Raw genomic sequence first — 23,113 nt, 5'->3', positions numbered from 1 at the left:
TTTTCCAAACTTTACAGAGCATCATCTAACATGTACAGTTCTTAAAACATTTTAATTGCTGTGAAAGTACAGAGGAAAGTGATTAATTCTGACTGAAGTAATGTATGTGGAAGCGGAAAACTCTAAATGAATGCTATTATTGTCAGAGCATGAAATAATCTAGCATTCTGCATAATAGCCTTATAGAGCAGCAGCCCACATTATTTTTACACTGCTGCTTGGTTTCTGCCTCACCTGATAATGTACAACACTTGTCATTTCTTTACAGTATTTTCCTTCTTTAAAGAAATCCGTGCATGTGGAAAAGTGGACAAATGGTGCAAAAGGGTCTTCAGTAAAATGGATGACTGTCGTCCATCCCAGACCCCTGCATCCGTCTGAAAGACAATCGTGGCTTACATATACATATATGTACTTCCAAAGACACCCTGTGCATATATATCTTTTTCGTTTAATAATATTCTTAGAAGTTTTTCCTTAAGAGCACATATAAACTGACTTCATTCTGTTAACACCAGCAGATCACTCTTCTACAGTTGCATGCTAATCTATTTAATTCAGACCGTGTGCTATAAAAATGCCCAACAATGCTATTAAACGCTATTTATGTAACTCTTTTTCCTTACATTTTGATTTTCCATCCTAGAAAATTTTATATCTAAGTTTCTCAACAAAGGCCACCAGGCTCTCCAGGCTCTGTTCCCAGGACCTCCTGCTTCCAAGCCAAACCCAGGCTACGTACAGTTCTCTTAAACACTCCATGCCTTGCTCATGTTATTGCTCTAGCGACAACCCATCCCACCTTCCTTTGCTTGTTTAATTCTTACTCAGTCCTTCAAGAGAGGGCTTAGGTATAACCTGCTTCCAGAAAGCAAGGATCTCCCAACCCTCAGGGCAGAGGAAATGCTCCCATGCGTGGCTGCCCCCACAAACTATCCTCCTCCCTCAGGATAAATTTGTGCAAGTCAACCGCAGTCACTAGATTTTAAATGTCTCTGGGAAAGAAAACATTGCATTAATCTTTGCGCCTGCCAGAGTTTAGCACAGTATCTGGCACACTGAATCAAGCCAGGACAAGAAAGGAAGCTCTGGAACACATACTAGGGTGTAAAACCCTCCTCTAGATGTAGCACACAAATACCACTCCTCCCTGAACACAACCATACCCGACTTACAGATGAAGAAACCAAGGCCCTGAAGTTAAGAAACCTGTCTAAAAGCATTAAGGGATGGGCGCCTGGGTGGCTCAGTGGGTGAAAGCCTCTGCCTTGGCTTGAGTCATGATCCCAGGGTGCTGGGATCGAGCGCCACATTGTGCTCTCCCCTCAGCAGGGGGCCTGCTTCCTCCTCTTCTCTCTCTCTCTTTCTCTCTCTCTTTGCCTGCCTCTCAGCCTTCTTGTAATCTCTGTCAAATAAATAAATAAAATCTTTAAAAATAAAATAAAATAAAAGCATTAAGGGGAGCGAAAATTTGAGAGCAAGTCTACTTTACTCCAGAATCATTGATCTCTCCATTCAGCAGATGGCCACACATTCTGATCCTGAAAGTTCAGTTGAGGTCAACTAGGCAGTCCTGAAGGGTAGGACACCTTCATAACTGTTATGGGTAACCCAAATCCCCCCCCCGAAAGTCAGCCAAAAGCAACCTAGAATGCAGGACTAAAATAGCAGAAAGCAAAAAGGAGGTCATCAACAAGCAAATCTCACCTACAGCATCCACGAATGTGCACGTTGCACACTCAGGCAGGGTCTTTCAGGAGCCATTCACAATAAAGAGGACAAGCCGAAGTAAGCAGCCGTGATATCCCGCTTAATCTCACCAGCTCGCTCTCCCAGCCAGCACTCCTCCTCTCTCCCCACCCCCAACCACGCCGCATCCACAGTCCCCATAACCACTGGCTAAAACCGACCTCTGGGCCTGCACCCATAAAGGATTTAAAAGCTGACCAGTTCTGCAGAGAATGAGCCACCCCTGGAAAGGGCCATGAGTAGGTGAGAGGCGGGACAGAGAGCAGCTTTCAGGAGCAAGCACCAGGGTCCTCCTGGAAACCTTCTAGGAGGCCTCTGGGCCACAGATGGACACCCATCGGCAAGCTGAGCAAAGACTGCCTGCTCCCACGGCCTCTAAGGGTATGAAATTGGACTAAGAGTAACCACAGAGCCCAGAGCCTGGCACCGAGTCAGTGACCGCACAAACCAATCAGAGAACAAGTGGCTCCCCTTCTATGCTTTCCATCAGGACAGGGATTAGAAAACTGGACAGAGAAGTGCTATAAAGAGCACAGAAAGTAGGAGTGGCATTTCGCAAAGGTGAGAACACAAGAGGAAGCCACTCCTCCCTCCCACACAGGAGAAAAATGAACCACTCAGCAGCAAGCAGTTAATGAACCCAAACCTTACTTCCTCAGAGAGAAAAAGCAGCAGAAATTGTCCCAATGGTAACCAGACATCAACGCAAAAGACACACAGGCTGAAAATAAAACCTAAAAAACCCTTTCTCTCCTATTATCCGCCACAACCAAACAAGAATGCCTACCTCTTTAGGAAAGGTAGGATACAATAGGTAATGGTTCAAAAGAAATGCACTGCACGGTCCACTCTCAGTACGGGGCCAAGTGGAAGAAGCAGGCGCTGAAGATTTGTCTTCACACTCCCTCCCAAGATTAAGGGCGTAAGGCTAGGTTTAGGCCTGGGTGTTTGGACCTGACGTCACTCAATTCCCAAAACAACCTTCAAGAGTACTCACATTCCCAAGTCTCGGAATAATCCAAATAACTAAAAAATAGCCTTGGCAAAATTAAATAATGAATGTATGAACGTTCCTAAAAAGAAGCAATTTTCCAAGGTGTTGGTTCTTACCAGAGATCCAACATCATGTTATTTAAGGAGCTACTGAAAGGCCCCGAAAGAAGTAAAGGGAAAAGATAGCCTAGGCCACACAGAGCCAAACATTGTCAACAGTCCAATCCTGTAGCCACCTGCCTGGCTCACTCTAGGATCCCAGAATCCTGAAAGAATTGCAGACTGCCAACCCTCACTCCAGACCAACAGAAACAGCAACAGGCACGGGCTGGAAAGGGCCCTTCAGATTAAGGGCAGTACAGCACTGTTTAGGACTGGGGCTCGGGAGGAAGGGCCCATTACTCATCTCCTCCTGTAGAAGTTCTAGTCCAGGCCTACCTGAAGGACTTCAAGGAGTTCCCACAGGGAGGATAGGATGTGCTCCAAGAACCCAACTTCCAACTGGCCATAGGGAATTTTCAAAAGGGTATCCCCGAGGGGCCCTAAACCCTGCCCCTCACCTCCTCAGCAAGGCCCTGGTCATGGGTATCACCCATTGTGCGCAGCTTGCCACCTGCCAGGAAACATCTACCTCGAGTCAGCAGCTAAGAAGTCCTACTCTGTTCTGGGATCAGCTTCCACTCTGCTGCAAAAATCATCTCCCAGGCTCACCCTCCTCTGCGTTCTCATTCCCTCTGCTGTGAAAGCATGATGGCACAGGGCTGTCGACCCGAGCACATCTTAGCAGAGCCAGGGTACTTTCAGCCCCTTTCCTTCTCTGCAAAATGAGGGTGAAGACAGCCGCACTCCATGAAAAGTGCTCTGCAGCAATGACATGAGCGAATGCACCCTAAATGCACAACAGAAGGTACTGAACTGACATTGGGATTCTTCCTCCTCCTAGTGCAGGCCCCAAACATCATCTCTCACCTGACCTACTTCAAAAGCCTCATAACAGGGAGCCCTGCTGCCCATCTGTGCCCGAGCCAGGCTCTCCTCCACGCCGCCGCCGCCTGAGCTTTTCTTCCGAAACATAGCTGATTACATCATCTCCCTGCTTTCAAAACCTGTGACAGCTATCACTTGCTTTATAGGATCAAATCCATACTTCTTCGCCTAGCATGCAAGGCCTTCTGCAATCTGGCCCTTTCCTCCCTGCCACGGTACCCAAATGCCAAGCACCATCTGTTCTAGAAACAGTACCCCAAACATGACTTGTATTTTCACGCCTCACTGCCTCTGCTGCTCCTACCCCCTCCCAGAAAGCCCCTCACCCCCTTCCCTGCCTGGCAAAGTGCAACGCATCCTTCACCCTCTCCCTGAAGTCCTCCCTGACCACCAACTCCTCCTTTTCTTCCTCCTCCTTCTTCCTCTGCACCTCCTTCTCTACTCTCCTGCTGCACACCTGCCTTCTATCACTGGTACTATGCATGCACTTGTCTCCTTGGATTGAGGCACAGAGCTAGGCCTTGACCTCAGAAGGGCACAATGGACCGCCCTCGAGAAATATTTGTTGGAAAAATTATTGCAAGACTTCCACCAAATGAAAATAGTTTCTAATTTGTCAAACAGTTAATACCTTCATGGTCCCTTCTTATTTCTAAAACTCATAAGGATATTATATACCTCGAGCTAGCTAAGATTGCTCTTAATAAAGGAAGAAAAAAGCCCTGTGAAGGTGAAATGCCTTTGCAAGTTCCATCTGCTTGGAACTCAATCACTGTCCCTCTAGAAATGACATCTCCTCCCTTTTTCCATGATGGGAGAGAGGAATCACACTCTCTCTTTCCGGCTTGACTTCCGGTATGTGGAGCTGGACAGCTTAAGGGGCCCCTCTTGCTTAAATAAAACATTTCAGAAAGGAAGGGATAAACAAAACTGTTACTTAATTGTAGGGGGAAAAGTATAACAAGTTCAAGTGCACTGGACTTGAGTGCCCTTAGGAAATCAGGTTCCTTTCTCAGAGAACAGGTGCTGCCTGGGCAGAGAGCACTGTGAGCCCTTGTCTTCCTGGGACCTGTTCTTGCACAAGCAATTAGAAAACCACAGGTCCCAAGACTCAGAAACAGCTGATTGGAGGAGACTTCTTGGTTTACCCAAAATCCCAAGGAGTCAAGGCCCATAAGTGTCTATTTAAGCAGCCTCCAAAATGTGTTCCTTGACTTCTCCCATTCAGAACTTAGGATATAGTCATTCTCCCTTTACATGAGTCTTTAACGGGGCACAGGCCAGGAAGGAGAAGCTCCCCTGGTCCCCACTGTGAAGCTCTGAGGCCCTTCAGGGAAGCACCGGCCCCTCTCCACTGTAGGACGGCTGCTCTTCTGGCTGCCGTACCCTGTTCATAAACACACACGTTACTTGATTGAGTCTGGTGCTACAGGCTTAGTTCAGCTAAGTAAGATAAAGTGTATTATTTATTCTAAGCCACATTCAAGTGAAACTCCACTGAACTTTGCAGAGCTTCTCATGTTCTCACAATCCTTAGTAAATAAATGGATTTGTAAAATACTATTTTTCATTTAAAACCAGACCATTTATTAGCAATATCCTCACGCCAATTAAAAAAATACCTTTTCTGGGGCGCTTGAGTGGCTCAGTGGGTTAAAGCCTCTGCCTTCGGCTCAGGTCATGATCCCAGGGTCCTGGGATGGAGCCCCACATTGGGCTCTCTGTTCAGCGGGGAGCCTGCTTCCCTTCCTCTCTCTCTGCCTGCCTCTGCCTACTTGTGATCTGTCAAATAAATAAATAAAAATATTTTTTTAAAAAAATACCCTTTCGGGGCGCCTGGGTGGCTCAGTGGGTTAAAGCCTCTGCCTTCGGCTCAGGTCGTGATCCCAGGGTCCTGGGATCGAGCCCCGCGTCGGGCTCTCTGCTCAGCGGGGAGCCTGCTTCCTCCTCTCTCTCTCTCTCTCTCTCTCTGCTTGCCTCTCTGCCTACTTGTGATCTCTGTCAAAGAAATAAATAAAATCTTTAAAAAAAAAAAAACACCCTTTCTTCTCTGGTCCCTTCTGCTTTGTAAATTACCACCTAAAAATGTCCCACTTGTTTGTTCAAAACATTTCATATAAACATCTAATTGTTTTAATATAAGCAACAAACTATACCAATTATCTTGAAATCAAGGTCTTATCCGGAACTCCATAACAAGTATCTTAAAATAAGCAATTTTTAAAACACTAAGAACAAAAATAAATAAATAAAAATAGAAACACTTTGGACAAAAACTTCCATTCAACGAATGGTCCAGAAAGTTGAGCTTAGAAATATGGTCAAGAGGAAAAGAAGAGAGAAGAGGATGTGTTTCAGCACCTACAAGCCAAGCACCGTCTAAGCATTTGTTTTGTCTGTTCGTTTTTTAAGTTTTTTATTCCAGTTAACAGAGCACGCCATGTTAGTTTCAAGTGTACAATACAGTGACTCTGCACTTCCATTATGTCACTTGATGCTCATCACGAGTAGTGGTGAGCGTTTTATACAGGTTCTCAACGTCAGTCTTGGCATGAAGCCTATGAAACAGGATTACTACCCCCATCTTACAGATAAAAAGACAGAGGTCAAGGAAGCTGCCCAGAATCACACACAAAACCACAGTTCACCAGGCTTCAAAGATCAGGCTTGTTTCACTAAGTCCTATATATTTGTATTTTTTTTTTTTAAAGGAGAAAAAAAGAGAGCACTGTGTGTATATTTTCAGTGTAGTACTTACTACAGTTCCAAAGTACTTACTATCCAAGGTACCTTATTATTCACAACAAATTTTAATATATAGAACAGTATTCCTGCCTTCTAAGGGATTAAATCAAGAATGTGCTGGGAACTACCTATGATAGCTACCATTCATCATGCAAGGTCTTTGAGTTTAATTTTTCCCAGACATACAAGTACTTGGAAGGATATCAAGGGAAAAAAAAAACTTAAATATCAAATTAAGTTAGCAAAGTCAGCTATAACAGGAACTTTTATTTACATGTCTTAGTTTCTAACACAATGTACATATAAAATTATGACCCTGAGGGTGTGCTTAGATTAATAACTGTACTTTAATTTAGCATAAGCATTTATCAGAAAAATATTCTGTTAAAATTTATCCAGTAGAGGTAGAATTAATGCATATTACTAAATTAATGTGCTTAGAATAAATCTTTATAGAATCATGTTTTACAATTACAATTCAGATACCCTGTCATTTTTTTTTAAATTTTATTTATTTGACACACAGAGAGAGAAATCACAAGTAGGCAGAGAGGCAGGCAGAGAGAGAGGGGGACGCAGGCTCCCTGCTGAGCAGAGAGCCTGATGCGGGACTCGATCCCAGGATGCTGAGATCATGACCTGAGCCGAAGGCAAGAGGCTTAACCCACTGAGCCACTCAGGAGCCCCCCTGTCATTTTTTTTTTTAAGATTTTTATTTATTTGTCAGAGAGAGAGAGAGCACAAGCAGGGGGCAGGCAAAGGGAGAAGCAAGCTCCCCGTTAAGCAAGGAGCCCAGTGTAGAACCTGATCCCAGGACCCTGGGATCATGACCTGAGCGGAAGGCAGACACTTAACTGACTGAGCCACCCACACATCTGGATACCCTGTCATTCTCAATAAAATTCAACCACCAAAAATGTTTAATGCTCAAGCCACTTTACCCAGTAGGCACATAGTTTATAATCTTAAAATATACTGAAAAATTATAACCATTCAACCAGACCAACTATTCAGAATAATACCATGTTTCCAACCACAACTGGAATAAATTAAGCTTGCACCCCCTTGTTACACTAATAAAATTAACTTCCAAGTGAACTCTAAGCCATTACATATATTTATATAGCATTCATATATATATATATGAATATATATATTCTAATTATATATATATATATTTCTAATATATATATATTTCTAATTTTTAGAAAATACAGAGGACAAAGGACAAGATAAACAATACCACAAGGAACAAATTCAGATATGGGACATCATACAAGATCTCTTCTAAAAGTCGGAAGGGAAAAGGAAGGAGTGGTGAGATAGCATCTTTCTACATTTAACCACTGAGCCACCCAGGCGCCCTTTTTAAAATTTTTTTTTTTAAGATTTTTTTTTTAATTTATTTGACAGACAGATCACAAGTAGGCAGAAAGGCAGACAGAGACAGGAGGAGGAGGCAGGCTCCCTGCTGAGCAGGGAGCCCCGATGTGGGACTCGATGTGGGACTCGGTCCCAGGACCCTGAGATCATGACCTGAGCCGAAGGCAGAGGCTTTATCTTTCTACATTTAAAAAGACAAAATCAACAAAACCCCACAGTGCTACTATGAAAACCTTGATCAAATCCCAGTTCCAAGAAAACAGAAATGGTGACAAATGCCATCTGGGGAACAATTAGATGACATTAAAAATCAGTTAATTTTATGAAAAGTGATAATGAGGTGGTAGGGGTTTTTTATAAAAATAGACAAAAATGGCTAACAAAGAAATCTGAGTGCAAAGTCGCTGCTATAAGGGAACAATAAAATTTGATGTCTCCCTTGCATCAAAGAGGCAATTTACAACATTCAAAACCCTTTCATAGACATTCTGTCATTTGACCCTCAAAACCCTGGAGAAATGTCTGTTTTCCATCACGATAGCATATATCTAACATGGCTCAACTTGAAAGCCAACAACTTGTCATCCCTCAATTATCCTTACCATGGAGAGAATAACAGCACATGTAATTAGATTCAGCTGAACCATGTAAAGTCCATCACCTCCTCCAGCGGGGACATTCAGGCCAGACCCTACCATGGGAGTCCCCCCATGATTTTTCTTGGTGCGACTTGCAGGCAGACAACCGTCCATGGGCACTTAGAGCTTCATATAACACATCCTCCAGGCTTTGGGGAGGAGACTCTCCTTTGAACTGACTTCACCTGCCTAGGATTGGCCCGTGATGTTTCTGCAGCATCAGCCCGCAGAGCTTCCCATGTGTACCCATTGTCACTGTTCCCACATGAAAGGAGAACAATGTCTAACTGTGGACAACACATATGAGGCCAGACAAAAATCTTTGGAATAAAAATTCCCCGGGGTTTGGATCCAGGATCCTCCCGTCTTAGCCATGTGCATTCTTTGCCCTCAGATCCCTTACACATATATGGAGCACTCTACTGCCTAAGGCTGTTGAGGGCTGGAGGAGAAAGGAACCCTCCCTGCCAGCCAGTAACCAGCACAGAGCTGAATTTAACAACTGTGTGTACTCTGCTTGCCTCCCTTTGCTCCCAAGAAAGGGAAACAAGCAATTTAAAAAACTAAGATAAGGCAGGACTCCAACCATCAAGACGCCTACAATCCGTAGTGCTAGCTAGCTTCATTGGTAGAGCATGCGATTCAACTCTTGATCTTGGGGTTGTGAGTTCAAGCCCCACACTGGGCATGGAGCCTACTTTCGAACCCATAGGCAAAGCAAGCAGGCCAGCACCTTATAAAAGGCAAAAAGCAAAAAAACACTGTAATTGTCCAAGTAATGTTCCCCAGGGGGATTAAACAGAAGGAACCAACCATGCAAATACAGAAGCAGAAGATGAGAAAATGTTAGTAACAAAGCAGTATCTGAGCTAGGCCTTAAAGGACAATGGAAACAGGGTGGGGAGGGGCACCTGGGGGGCTCTATAGGTTAAGCATCTACCTTCAGCTTGGGTCCTAATCTCCCGTCCTGGGATTGAGCCCCTTGTTGGGTTCCCTGCTCAGCAGCAAGTCTGCTTCTCCCTCTCCCACTGCACCCACACACCACGGCTCATGTGCTATCTCTCTCTCAAATAAATAAATAAAATATTTTTTTAAAAAATTAAAAAAGAAAAAAAAATGTAGTGGGGTATGGGGAGGACAGCCTTCCCTGAGGCAAAACTGATACAAAGTATGTGACAGTTATAGAATGGGCAGGAGCTGAGCGGCATTTGCAGAGACAGAAGACAACTGGGTCTAGAAAGGAAAGTAATGAACCATATCGTGGAGAATCTTGAAAGCTGTGAATAAAAGGGAACAGCCATGGCTCTTATCGGTCCCTGCATCAGTTGTGCTTTCAGCTACAAATAACAAGAATTATAAAACTACAGATGAAAACACAGGCTCAAAACTTTTTGGCCATGTAGCCCTAAAATTGGAAAAATTAAACATGTACCCCCAACATGTTGTAAATTGCATATAATTTATACATAATTAAAACTCTGGAGTTATGAATTACATGTGTATAATGTAGCATGTACATTATAAAATATCCATTAAAAACTTTTTAAAGGATAAGAGTGATGCAAACAGTATTCTTAAGTTTATTTTTATTAATACAAATCCATACACAATTTTTCTGCCAATTTACTAATCTGAGTTCAGAGTCATTTCCTTGGGGCACCTGGGTGGCTCAGTCAGTTAAGCTTCCAACTCTTGGTTTCGGCTCAGGTCATGATCTCAGGATCCTAAGATGGAGCACCTCAACAGGCTCTGTGGGGGGGGTCTGGTGGACAGTCTCTCCCTCCCCCTCCACTCCTTCCCCAGCCCCAGCTGGCACTTTCTCTCTCTAAAATAAATAAAATCTTTAAAAAATAATCATAAAAGGGGCACCCAGGTGGCTCAGTCAGTTAAGCAACTGTCTTTGGCTCAGGTAATGATCCCAGGGTCCTAGAACCAAGCCCTGTGCCGGGATTCCTGCTCAGCTAGGAGCCTGTTTCTCCCTCTTCTGGTCCCCCTGCTTGTGCTCTCTCTCTGTGTCAAATAAATAAAATCTTCAAAAAAAGTAAAATAAAAAATTAAAAAATACTCATTAAAAAAGTCATTTTCTCATCTCCTAAAGACACTTTCTTGATCCTATAAACTTAAATCATTACCATTAAGCTTTCTTTGCAAGAATCTTTTTAAGCCATTTGCCCATTTTGTGGGAGTCAGTTTACTCGAAAATAGGTAATATAATTCACAAACCCATTTACATGGATAGAGTGCACCAAAAGCAAGAATAAAAATGAGAGTACCACTGGCAATTCCACTAGGCTGTAAAGTGCCCACTCATCTCTCATGTAACCTAAGTAACAGGAGACTTTCAGGTACACCAACCAGTGTCTGCCATCTACTAAATATTAGTAAAGCTTTTCTTTCTGGATAAAATTCTAACAGTTCCTTCCTTTCCAGACTGGATGGGCTAGCATATTCCATTTGGAGATAATGCCTCAAACAATAATAAAGCTGTCCTGAGTCGCAGTGGTTTCAGGGTTAGTTCATTCAGCAGCTGGAAAAGGTCACTGTATTCTTAGGCACATCCATCTTTGTCCTCTATGATCCTTAGAGTGTCAACCTGTTCTATTTTCCCGACAACCTTCAGTTCCCAATATGGCGGTACCTAAAAGTTGTCACGTAAATATTCATTAGTCAGTCACTAGCAAGAGGTATGGTATTACTAAAGATGACTTGACTTAATCAAGAGTCACTCCCTAGGGCAGAGGATACACCCAACGTGCCCTGAAGTGCATGGCCAATGGAAAACTAATCAAAAGCAAGATGATGATTCTAAGTAAAGTGGAAATTACTATAGCAGTGGCCCCCATAAAGAATCATGTAACCATTAGAGTGTGAGTGAGCCTAAGCCCAGGCAGAAAAACCAGCCAGCTGAGCCCAGTTCCAATTTCCACCTCTGGATCAATTAAAGAGTAGCTGATTTAAACCACAAGAAGCAAAAAGGGCCAGGATGCAGAATGCTATGATTTGGGCAACAAACCATCCCTGGTATAACACTCTATGCACACAGGACAGTGGGGAAAGAAATAACAACACTGTCTCATTTCCACTAATTTTTTTTTATTCAAACATCTAGCTCAGAGTAAGCAAGCACTCAATAAACATTAATAATTGATGTCACTAACCCCAAGTAATTTAGAATAAAGCATGGCAAAAAGAGGGAAGTATAATGGGATACATGATAATAATGACCAATTCCCAACTTTTTTGCAGTAATTCAATATCCTGTTATACAAGAGCCTGTCTATGCAGCAATTCAAATCCGCACAGAATGTGGAAAAGTCTCAAGACTGTAGAGTGCACATCACAGGAGCGTTAAAATCGTTCTTACCCTCCAGTACATTGGTATGTTGTTATGACTAGCAATATCACTTTTGGTAACATATCCTGCATTAAACAACTAGCTCTTTTTGTTTAGCCTGCTCCCTCCCTCTTCCATTAACAATGAACCCCTTCTCTGTGGGATACTTTGTCTCCCCACAGCCCATCTTGTGGGTCTAATGGAGACTGCCAACCGGAATTGTCCTTTGGGTGGCATCAGGCCGATCCGGGTTCTCTCCAGGGTTTTCCCAAACCGGAACTAAGAGCAAAGAGTCCGTTTCTTGATGGTGTGAGATTCTGAAGCTACCAGCAGCCGGTGCCCCTATGTGGGCCTTGTAATTTAATGATGAGTAAACCACATCTGAGCCAAAGGGCTCTGATAGCCTAAGAGATATTTTTCAACACAACTAAACATCCAAATAGACTGGTTAAATAAATTATGTTAACATATGTAATGGATTTACCAAACAGCCATTAAAACAGTGCCAAAGAATATACTGATATGACAGAGGGGGAGAAAGCACATTACATAAGCATACACTATGCTCTAAACCATACAAATTATATGTACCCTTGTATGTCAAACCTTTCTCACATTTCTTCAAAAGCACATGTAATAAAAGATCCTGGTTTTGCATGAATATATATGCATGAGAAGAGCATAACCAAGTGTTCTTTAGAGACTGCCCCACCCCCCACCTGGACTCAAAGAGGTAATAAGCCACTATTCATGACAGGCAAGTAACCCTAGGTGTGCTGGGTGGGGCAGGGAAGGTGGTGAGTCACCATGGCTCTGGGCTATATGACTGAACATACTCGGTTCACATTTACCTACAACTGTGGCTGGAAGAATTTTACTAATAAATTCCTTCATGGTAGCGGCAAAAATCAGTGGGTAAAATCCAGGGACTATGCCATCCCTCTGCACCAATTTCCTTGTCCTTGACATTCTTGCCTATGGGACTCTTCTTTCCAGAATATTCTTCTTGATCACACATACCTACAAGAGCCCTTAAACATCTACTCGAGAAGGGCAACCGCCATCAGTACCATAACCACACTACACCGGAACCCCTTTCACTCTCCACAAGATAATGTTTCCTGACAGCCTTCTTTTTACCAAAAGTTTTCCCTATCATTCAAAATCCAGTCTCCTGATTTAAAAAAAAAAATAAAAAAAATAAACAGGAGCTCTTCTGCTTTGCTACATTAGTTCCCTTCAGGTACACTGATAACAAAGTCTCCCTCAACTTCATTAGCAAATAGTGCTTCATTATGCTCTCTCTACTCACACACCTGGAAATGGCAGCCTTTCCAGTCAGTCAATCAGTACTTCTTGGGTAACTACTCTTTTTTGAGGTTTAAACCCCACTGCTTCATATTCCAAAGAGGCAGTCTTCTGAGAATAAGTTTAAAAAGCTCAAGATGGACAGGCTGCTCAGACATAAAAGGGCCTATAGCTTAGCACATAATTTTATTTTAGAACCTTTTAAAGAAAATCCATACCAGCTTCCAAATGAGTGTCAAGTTGCACTCCGCTCTTAAACAGGCAAGCAGGACACAGGACAGACATTTAGAGTCCCTGTGAAAATGGGTCACCTGCAGCCTACTCCTTACTTCTTTACTGTTACACCAACAGCATTCTTCCCTAAGAACTTATGTAGCATAGAAAGTGCTGCAAAATTAGACTTATCCAGACATCATTAGAAAGAACCCAAGAATGATGACACCAAAAAAGGGATATTTATCCAGGCTTTGTAATTCTGCTAAGAGATACCAAGATAAAAGGCAAATGATATGTTCATTTCTTATTTTTAAAAAAGACACACAGATTTGAGAAGTGATTTCCTTAAGAATGCTGTCTGGGTTACCAGTCTGGATTATAAATCACACTAGACCCTGAAGCCTACTTAATAAAAGAGGAGTTGAAAATAAACAAATGATTAGTTTGAGGTATGTGAATTTCTGAAACTCTCTTGGGGAGAAAGTTTTATTACCATTATCACTGATCTGTTTTTAATCTCTGACATCAAAGCATAGATGTTAACCCTGGGGTCCTGAAACCAGAATAACCCATAAATGAAATATGAGAAATTGCCACATATTAACATTAGTCTGTTTGTCAAGTTTTAACCAATTCTCAGGTGACTCCATAAATGGGGGGGGGGGATCAGAAGATCTAGCTTCAAGTTTAACTCCACAATTTATAGATGATACCCAGTAAACTGATCTAACTGGCTCAGCCTCGGTTTACTAAACTGAGAATTAAGTGTTAAAATATGTAGGTAAAGCCCTCTGTAAACTCCAAAGCACTGTGCCAATACTACGGCACTGGTTACGGAATGCCTGCATTTCTCTCTCAGAGAAGTTGAGCACTGAAAAGATAATTCCATTTTAGAGATGACAATGATGAGGAAAAACAAGGCCCAGAAAGGTGTTGGAGCCTTGTACAGGGGGCGCCTGGGTGGCTCAGTGGGTTAAAGCCTCTGCCTTCAGCTCAGGTCTCAATCTCAGGGTCCTGGGATCGAGTTCCGCATCAGGCTCTCTGCTCAGCAGGGGAGTCTGCCTCCCCCTCTCTGCCTGCCTCTCTGCCTACTAGTGATCTCTCTCTCTCTGTCAAATAAATAAATAAAATCTTAAAAAAAAAAAAAAAAGGTGTTGGAGCCTTGTACAGAAAACATTTTTGTAAACTGGTTGGGAAGAGGTTCTAATTTTCCACCATTGAAATACACAATTAAAAGACAGTCAAAGTTATCCTAGAAACTAAAATCCCTCCCCAGCAATATGAGTGTGCACACACAGATAAACACACACACACTCACCCACACACACAGATCCTCTGCTTCATTTTGCTTTTGTGAACTTTACTCCTGTAACAAGTTAAACTAAACTTTTCATCAGAAAGATAAAAATAAAGCCACTTCTCTGACTGTGAGCCTCGCAGCCTACTTTCAACCCAGCCTAGACAAAACCTTTACAATTGGGTTAGAAATGTCTAAAAGAAACATTGACATAACATTAACCTCCGGCTATGCCATGCGGCAGGCATCATTATAACATGGATTATAGTTTTAGCAGCCCAGGGATACTCGGATACTATTCCCTGGGAGATAAAGAATTAATCAGCAACTCTGAAGGGGATATTGCCTAAAAATGGACAGTTTAATCAAGACAATTTCATTGTCTTCAAAATTGTGCCTTCAATCACCCAGTATCAAAAACCCAGTATGGCACCAAATAAATCGTGTGTGGTGAAAGAGACAAAATGTTCTTTTTTTCCACAGGCTCTTATGGGAAGCAGAAAAGGGCTGACTATGAATCAGTTATGCCTTAGTTCCAGTATGGACATAAATTATGATAATTTGGACATTCTGGTGGTTAAACCAGGAAAGCAGAAAAACATTGCTTTCAAGTCCCAGCACTAAGTTTGTGGCATCTCAGCTGAAAGACAGGGTCATGAAAAAGCAACCTTACATTTATTTCTGGACTTTCCTGCCTCCTCTAAAATGGATGACACTATTTCCCATCCCTTATTGTCAAATCAGAACAGTCAGGAAGCCTGGACCAAGTTCACTTGGCAGGTAACAGGAGCAACGCTAGGAGGAAGTCCTGAAGGATGTCAGATACCGTATTTCCTTTATCCCTGCATACTTTTCATCTCAATACCACCAGGATGTATTTACCACAAGTTCTGATTGACATGCACCAAACATTCTGGCTGACAAACTCTACAGAAACTGACATACTCTCATGAAGGTCCCTGGTGAGATTTCTAAGTAGATTAGATGAGTGAAACATTCAGACTATACTATAATGACCATCTCTCAGTCGCTCGTAAATTCTCTCATTCCCAGCAATCAAGAAACAGCTGTTAAAATCCAGGAACGTTCCTAAGGAGTAGCAGATCTAAAATACCTCCAAGCCGGCCAGAGGAGCTTCACAACCGCTGCTTCTCCTTCCCCTCCCCCATCCCTGGAGTGCCAGGAATAAAGATGACCCAGGAAGGGGGAGGGGAAAAGTAGGGTAACGGATCTGGGGAAAGTAGATTTCCCTCATTTCCTCTATAGAGGAATACCACGTCTCTGTACCAACTAACCGGATTTCTCCTTTCCTCTCCCATCCCCACCCCCTCCAAACACATTATTAACCTCTGCTGTCTGGTGGTCTGTCATTTCCAGAGTTGGTGACCTCAGCAGTCCAAAACCCTTTCTCTAAGATTCTAAGCCAGGAACTTCTCTTCCGTGCCAGAGTTCGAGGCCCGTCCCACGGTTAGATTCAGCTTGCGTTTACCTTGTAACGCGCCCAGACGGCGCTGCTCCTAGGGTCAAGTTCAAGATGAAGGTGCCCTCCTACCTTCATCCGGTTGACTCCAGCAGGGACAGCGTTAGCGTTACCGATAGGAGTCTCATCACCAGAGAGAGGTACAGTGATCTGGGGCTGCCAAAACTGGGCTGGAGGGGAAGACTGTGGCCGAGGCTAGTGTTCTTCGAACCCCAGGCCGCGACGCGGTGTTTCTACCTGGGCACCGCTGCATTTCCTCCCGGAGCCTTACACAGTAAGTCAAGTAACTTTTGAGACTACCGATCCCGAGACCTTTCTGTCTCCAAATACGCCACACAATGCTTAGGGCTTCCTTCCTCGCCAGCCCTTCCGGAAAGGTGTCGCGCCAAAGCGGGGAGCCCTCCAAGCCCCCAGCGCTGAGCGCCCGCGCCCCAAAGTCTTCCAGTAAGACGTCAGCCTTGACATAAATTCCTCCAAAAGTGACCACTCTCCACTACCCACGAACAGGGGAATTCACAATCTTGATACAATCATCGTCTTTCCCAGCTCCTCCTCAATGTCTAATCCTACACCCCCCCCAAACACATAAAAGAACGTGGATATGCTAATAGCTGTGTTTTGGAAGGGAAGCAATAGACTTTCAGCCCCGACTGGGGAAATACCACAACCCCCACTCCGCCCTCCGGCTTAAGTTCAACCGGCAACTTCACGACCTGAGCTCCCCTACACTCCGGGGGCGCCCTGGACCCCGCGGTGCCAGGCGCGCTTCTCTCCGCCTCCCCTGCCCCAGGTACCAGGCGCAGCCCGAGCCTTTGCCAAGCCCGCAAGCTACACAGGAGGAGGGAAAGAGGGTGAGGAGGAGCGCCGGCAGGGGGTGGTCCGGAAACTCCAGCGTGCTGCCGCGCGTCCCCGGGGGCACCGGGGGACTGGTGGGCACCCCAGTTCTGCCGGGGGCGACTCTGTCCGGCGCGGACGGGACCGCGAAAGGAAGGCGCCGACTCTCCAGAGCCGGCAGGACCAAGGCCCGGGCGCCCAACATGTCCAAGCCTATCCCGGGAAAGCTCCCGGGTGTGCCCAGCGAGGCGGGGGCTGGCGGGGGAGGCAGGCTCCAGAAACTTTCCCACATGCCTTTCCACTCTCCCCATCTCCCTCTCCTCCTCCACGGGACCCTCTCCTTCCCTCTGCACCGCCGCAGCTGGCCCTGCCCGGGACACAAGGGAGGCCGGCGGCGGCGCCAGGGCGGCGGGAGTTACCTGCCGGGAAAGTTTCCAACTCCGTCGTGCGATTCCCCACCCCAGGGCCGGGCCTCGGGGCGCGGCCAGCTCGACGGTCCGCCGCTGCCTCTCCTCCGGTTCCCGACACGGCCACTGCTCCCGCAGCTGCCACAGCGAAAGCTGCGCTCCGGCCCGTCCCCCCGCCTCGCACGGCCCACACCCGGGCCTCATTGGCAGCGCGAATCCCCGCCCTTGCGCGTGTTCCCGAAGGCACCTTCCTCTCGCGCGCCCGCCCGGGCCGCGCCTCCCGCGCCCCTCCCCGCCCCGGGCTGCGGCGTCTCCCGGGACCCCGGTGGGACGCAGCGCGCGAACTTTCCGCCCAGCGCGGGCGCAGCGCCTTCCCGCCCCACCTCTCCCCGCCTGGTCTCCAGCGCCCCCCAAGGGGGCTAATCTCCCGAGGCTGCGCCTGGCCCCTCCGAGCCTGGATTGGATGAATGGTAGTTTTTCAACCTCTTTGGAATCAGCGTAGTGACACGGCGTCTCTTCTTGCCGCGTTTTGAAAACAGCCAAAGAAGACATATGGGAGTAATTAAGCTGAAGTTTTGGTGGATGCTTCACGGTGACTTTTGTGGCTTTCTTGAATTTTCTTTCCCTCACTTAGCATACACATACACACTCGAAAACTCACGTTCTGGGGCACGAATGAGCTAAGGGAGGTCGAAGGTGTAAGGGGCATCTCCCCTGCTGTCTTTTTCCCAAAAGCGAAATAAGGATGTTCAGGGACTGTTGATTGCGGGGGGGGGGGGGGGGGGGGGTCCCCCAGGTCCCAGTTCTGCAGCCTCCTCCAACCCCTCCATGCTGGCCCTGTGTTGTCTATGCTACATCCACAAAGGGCCAACATCATGTTTCTGTCGGTGGGAGGAGGGAGGTATGGAGAGGGGGGTAAGACAAAGATGTTGTTATTGTTTCAGCTGGTAGCAGTAAATTAAATTCCCGAGTTCCCAAAATGTTTTGTTATTTCCCAGCAGGGCGAAAGCCAGGATAGGGCCTACAGATTCTGGAGTCCTGGGTTTGCTAGCACCCCGCAGAAATCCCAGGCAGTCCATTCAAGCCAGGGGAGAGCTCAGCCCACTCCACGCCTGAAGCCTTTTGGACCTGCCGCGGTCACTGAAAGCAACTAGGACTGCTGCTGCCTTGTGTGGCCTGCGGAAATTGTGCACGGGTCACCCCAATGGTGTGTCTGGAGCTGGGAATACAGACGTTGCTGTATGGGTTTATTGGCAACCCCTAACCTTGCTGTGGCAAACCTGCCTTTAACTGTGTTTTAAACAAGTTCCCCATAAAAATTTCAACCTCAGGCAGAGCGTCCCAATATAAAGATACCCCCAGAGAGGAGTGTCCATATTTAGAGTTCTTATTGAAAAGGATTGGAAGCAATCTTCCTACATAAATGAAAAATGACTGAAATTCGCTGGATTTCTCACCTATAATTTCAAAGGTCTGATTATTATTGTGCTGATATTTGAGCTGTAAACACATCCACAGCCCAGTCTTCCTCAAACAAAGCAGGATATGAATATTTATAATAACATATAAACTTATTAAACTGAAAAGTATTGACCTATTTCTTCACTCTGAAATGTCTCATTGCTGAAAAATACAGTGATATGTTTTATTTAATTTCTCTCAAAATGAAATGTATAAAAGTTGCCAATCTTTCAACAACAGATGAAAAGGCAGTCTTTATTTTTAAGACAACCTTAAAAATAAAAGAACGACACAAAACAAAACAAAGAGTCCACAGTGATCTAACTAAACTGAAATATTAAAATATAAAAGAAACCATCCTAGGGAAATACACTGGTAAAACTGTCTGCCTCAGACTTCTTTATAATGGGTGAAATGTATAACGGGTGAAATTTACAATTTGAATCACATTCTTCTGTCTTTGGCTCCTTTAAGCCATATTCTCCAAGTTTTTGATGAAATTGCTTAAACTGGGCTTTGAAGACAATGATATTCATTTTCCCCCTTCTTTCCTCAAAGCATCAAAGTAGCAAGTAGAAATCACAGAAAGTATATATTTTCATTATCAACATTATCTTTAAATTATTTTTAATTGGGGAATTCTTGTCTTTATAGTTCCAGAAGTCACAGTCGCTAAAGAAGTAACTTCATCACTGCCTAGTTAGGAGTGTTTAACATTCTAAACAGGCATACAGCTAGCAATCTGAAATTTGTACACAGAAGGGCCCCGTCTCCTCTTCTTCCTGTAGTGTTTATATAATCCAAACTACATATGTTATTATGCACAATCTGATCACCAGCTTTAAACAGCTAACATTACATACAGTATGTATGTCATACTAAGAACATCAAAGCTGTCTTAAGCTGTGAGTGAAAATGGTACATTTTATAGAAGACAAGGCCAAAAACACAGAGTAATCAGAATTCATGCATGAAGAGGGAAGGGGGGGGGTCCATTAAGATTAAGTCTGTAAGAGAAAAATTTGAACATTTTCTAAGAATCTAAAAATATGAAGTATTAGCTGAGCACAAGTTCAAAAAACAAATTTCAATGCTTAACTAAGGATCTCCTTTTCCCTTAAAAAAAAAAAAAAAGATATTTTTAGTTAGTTGTTAAGCAATTGTTATTTTTAGGGGGAGAGGAGAGCAAGAATCACCTCTTACATTCCTTAGGGCATTTCTGATTATCCCATTGAACTTAAAAAAACTCATTCATTGCATTTCTGTTGATTCCAGCTGAAAAAAATAATTGAAGGACAAATATAGATCACATTAGTGTTATATGTTGAACATATTCACCAAGCATACATGCAATACATTGGATTCCATTTTAAAATTTTCTGTCGGTTTTGCCAGCAATGATAGCTTTTCTCGGCAGAGTGAAAGAAAACAGCAAATAATAAACTGGTTATTTTACTGTAAAATTTACTGCCCAGGGCAATAGGCTGAGGAAGGCGTGAGAAAAGAATGTCTCGTGAGTGTTAGTATGCTTTTTTCCCCTTGCTCAGATTCTTAAGTACTTCTATTTTAAATCAAGCCTAAGTTAGGATCAGAGCCAGTGTTTATTATGGTATGTGTGGTATAGAATACATAGTGAGAAGTGAAATGTTTAAAACAGTGTAGGAATTAAATACAAAAACTGAGATGGAAGTAAAAAAAAAAAAATTAAGGCAAGGTAGGAAAATCCAGGCTCAATTCAGCCCACAAACACTTTTTGCCTATTTTGGAGTGTCTTTTAAAGTTTACATAATGCATTCTCCTTTGGTCCATTCAGTCTTCCCTTCCCTTTTAACACTTTGGGGACAAAAAGCATTTTCAAAGAAGTGGGGAATGCTGAAACAAATTGGGCCATAGTTAGAAATCCGCTGGGAAAAGCAATGAAATTGCATACCCTACACAGTTCCTGGGTATGTAACAATTCATGGTCACACATATGTATCAACACCATGGTCAGAGGTGGGCTAACGGCAGACATTCGTTCTGGGATATCAAAAGCCGTATTTGTATACAGTTAACCGGGCAGACAAATTAAAAGTCATCTAATGGGACATATAAACCCCTCTGCAGGTCTAGCACATGGCCTCCCGATATTGTAGAAACTCATCCAATAGGGGCTAGGCAGTGAGTTATTTAAACTGAAAAGGAACCCACTAAGGGAAGAAAATAGGGAAATAGATGGAGGGGTTCACATTTCCTTCTAAGAAAATAGTCATACCTAAAATCCCAGGAAAATTTTGTTTAAGATGGCATGCCATCCGATTAACATTTTAAACATAGATTTAATTCAATCTTCTGACAGTGAAATAGTCTATAGGGAGAAATCGAAATTTCCCATTGTTAGGAAGGGTGAAGTAATGCAGTCAAGTAGTAATCCCTCCAATAAATGTCGTTGAGTCTAGTTAATATGGCTTAAAAAGAAATATGCTGTTAACTTTGAGTATAAGAAATGCATTTTAAGGGGTACCTGGGTGGCTCAGTCATTGGGTGTCTGCCTTTGGCTTGGGTCACGATCCCACCATCCTGGGATGGAGCCCTGCGTTGAGCTCCCTGCTCAGAAGAGTCCGCTTCTCCCTCTCCCACACCCCTGCTTGTGTTTCCTCTCTCACTGTGTCTTTCTCTGGCAAATAAATAAATAAAAATATTTTTTTTAAAATGCATTTTAGGGGCGCCTGGGTGGCTCAGTGGGTTAGGCCTCTGCATTCGGCTGGGGTCATAGTCTCAGGGTCCTGGATGGAGCCCCGCACTGGGCTCTCTGCTCAGCGGGGACCCTGCTTCTCCCTCTCTCTCTGCCTGTCTCTCTGCCTACTTGTGACCTCTGTCTGTCCAGTAAATAAATAAAATCTAAAAAAAAAAAAAATTGCATTTTAATATTCTCCACCTTGGGAGTGGTGCTTCCCCTCTTCTTAGCAAGTTGTATAAAAGGCACTGACACGAGAGTCGTGAAATCTAGATCCCGGGTCTGACTTTGGCAGTTTCTGTTGGTGATTCCTGGCAATTCCTTTGAAATAAGGAGGAGAGCAAAAAATCTCTGCCTTACAGGTTTGTTGGGAGGATTAAATGAAATAAGGGGAGCAGCGCTTCAAAAATTAGAAAGTGTTCCACAAAAGCTAACTTTTATTTAGTAGACAATAAGCTGTGCTTTCCCCTCCCCCTGACCCGAGGCTGCTTTGGATGGAATAACAACCTAAAGTCTTGATCAGAGGAGTCCAGAATGCCCACATTTGCCAAATGTGAAAGGAAGAGTGCCTTAAAGATGATTTACTAGTAGATAATAACTCCAATTAAGCTCTCAGAGGCTCATCTGGGGGTAAATTGACAGTTCTTCTCTCTAACAGAAGCAATCAGGAGCCATTTACAGAGTTACCTTTTTCTCCTGTGTTAAAGAGGAAAAATCACAGTATATATATACAATACAAGTGCACCTCATGTTATGCAAATCAACATATGGAAATTCTTAATCACACAGTGTATGAATTTAAAGGAAATGTCTCCTTAAAAAAATTTCTTGCTCAGATTCTTTGCAAGTCCCACTACAATGTTATTTACATTACTAATAACTAACCATGCTTTCAATTCTGAAATAGCACTGATCAACACAAATGAGATTATGAACTTGAACTCGTATAAATATTTTCTGTAAGACCAGGCACTAGTCAAACCTCCTTTGCAATTGCATATTTACTTGAAGAACTATAAATCAGGGAATAGCACCTACGAAAAGATTCTGTTTAAGCCAGGGGATGGGGCTGGGGATCATAAATATGGACAGCTTAGCCAAAATGGAAACTTTGGTTTTATTTAAATATCAGTTTGCTGTTTTTCCTTTGATGATCAGACAACCTAATCCAGAAACAGATGAGGAATATTGATGATGATGATAATCAATTTTCTAGAACTGAGAGAGGTTTCTCCCCTAAGAGGAGATGCAGGATAGACAGGTGTAGCTTCCAAAACAAAATGTACGTAAAGCAGGCTTCCTGCATTTAGAAAACCATTTTTTAAACTAGTCTTGGGATTTTAATCCAATAATTAGAAGCTCTATCTAAAACAGTCTATTAAGGATCTGAACATTTTAAATTTGGGGCAGAAATGTTTAAATATAAACTTTTGCTCTATCTTCCGTGTGTGTCATGTCTAAATGTTTCAGTAGCTTTAACGGGAGTCATGTCTGCCTGAGAGAAAATAGGACACAATGTAATTATCACGAGAAATTAAACCACTGGGCTTCATTAGAGAAGTCAC

At 43.7% G+C, this 23,113-nt stretch overlaps 1 protein-coding gene across 6 annotated transcripts in view; it reads right to left on the bottom strand.

The window, feature by feature from the left end:
• Positions 1 to 17,548, bottom strand: part of TANC1 (tetratricopeptide repeat, ankyrin repeat and coiled-coil containing 1) — a 239,731-nt gene extending 222,183 nt beyond the window's left edge. For all 6 annotated transcript variants that reach the window (XM_032857876.1, XM_032857872.1, XM_032857874.1 and 3 more), the window contains exon 1: positions 17,384 to 17,548. The gene's annotated coding sequence lies outside the window, so the exon portion shown is untranslated. The remainder of the gene's footprint in view (positions 1 to 17,383) is intronic.
• Between the last annotated feature and the right edge of the window lie 5,565 nt (positions 17,549 to 23,113).

The sequence above is a fragment of the Lontra canadensis genome, unplaced genomic scaffold, assembly GCF_010015895.1.
Source record: "Lontra canadensis isolate GAN:19392208 unplaced genomic scaffold, GSC_riverotter_1.0 scaffold13, whole genome shotgun sequence".
NCBI classification, from domain to species: domain Eukaryota; kingdom Metazoa; phylum Chordata; class Mammalia; order Carnivora; family Mustelidae; genus Lontra; species Lontra canadensis.
Note: the sequence above shows the minus strand (reverse complement) of the source record. Positions and strands in the feature narration are given on the sequence as shown.